General features: G+C 38.6%; 1 non-coding gene across 1 annotated transcript; it reads left to right on the plus strand.

The window, feature by feature from the left end:
• The first annotated feature begins 201 nt into the window (after positions 1-201).
• LOC112715050 (small nucleolar RNA R71) lies at positions 202-308 on the plus strand. The gene has a single exon (XR_003159451.1). It is a non-coding gene; the product is annotated as a small nucleolar RNA R71 (small nucleolar RNA).
• The last annotated feature ends 735 nt before the right edge of the window (positions 309-1,043 follow it).

Genomic DNA, 1,043 nt, shown 5'->3' on the forward strand with positions numbered 1-1,043 from the left:
TTCCTCTGAGGCGTCTCATTATTCACGGAGTTCCTCTCAGAAGTGTACATGAATTGGTTATTTGCAACCATGTCAATAAGTTCTTGAGCTTCTGCAGGCATTTTCTTTAAGTGAATGGATCCACCTGCAGAATGGTCCAATGACATTTTGCAAAACTCAGATAGACCATAATAGAATATATCTAACATGGTTCATTCTGAAAACATGTCAGAAGGACACTTTTTGGTCATCTGCTTGTATCTTTCCCAAGCTTCATAGAGGGATTCACCATCTTTTTGCTTGAAGGTCTAAACATCCACTCTAAGGTTGCTCAGCTTTTGCGGAGGAAAGAATTTATCCAAGAAGGCCGTGACCAGCTTATCCCAGGAGTCCAGGCTATCTTTAGGTTGTGTGTCCAACCATGTTCTTGCTCTATCTCTTACAGCAAACGGAAAAAACATGAGCCTGTAGACTTCAGGATCTACTCCATTCATCTTAACAGTCTCACAAATCTGTAAGAACTCAGTTAAAAACTGATAAGGATCTTCAGATGGAAGTCCATGAAACTTGCAGTTCTGTTGCATCAAAGCAACTAATTGAGGTTTCAGCTCAAAATTGTTTGCTCCAATGGCAGAAATTGAGATGCTTCTTCCATCAAACTTGGACGTGGGTTTAGTAAAATCACCAAGCATCCTCCTTGCAATATTGTTTTTAGATTCGGTTGCCATCTCCTTCTCTTGTTCGAAAATTTCAGAAAGGTTGCCTCTGGATTGTAGTAATTTAGCTTCTCTTAATTTCCTCTTCAGAGTCCTTTCAGGTTTAGGATCAGCTTCAACAAGAGTGCCTTTTTCCTTGTTCCTGCTCATATGAAAGATAAGAGAAAAAGAAAAGGAAGAGAAATCCTCTATGTCACAGTAAATAGGATCCTTATTATTAGTAGAAGAAGAAAAGAATAAAAGTGAAGAAGAACCCAAACACAAGGGTGAGGATAGAAGCAGTGATTGGAGATGAAGAGAGGTGAAGAGAAGTGTTAGTAAATAAATAAATAAATAGAAGAAGAGAAG

Source organism: Arachis hypogaea, chromosome 1, assembly GCF_003086295.3.
Source record: "Arachis hypogaea cultivar Tifrunner chromosome 1, arahy.Tifrunner.gnm2.J5K5, whole genome shotgun sequence".
NCBI lineage: Eukaryota > Viridiplantae > Streptophyta > Magnoliopsida > Fabales > Fabaceae > Arachis > Arachis hypogaea.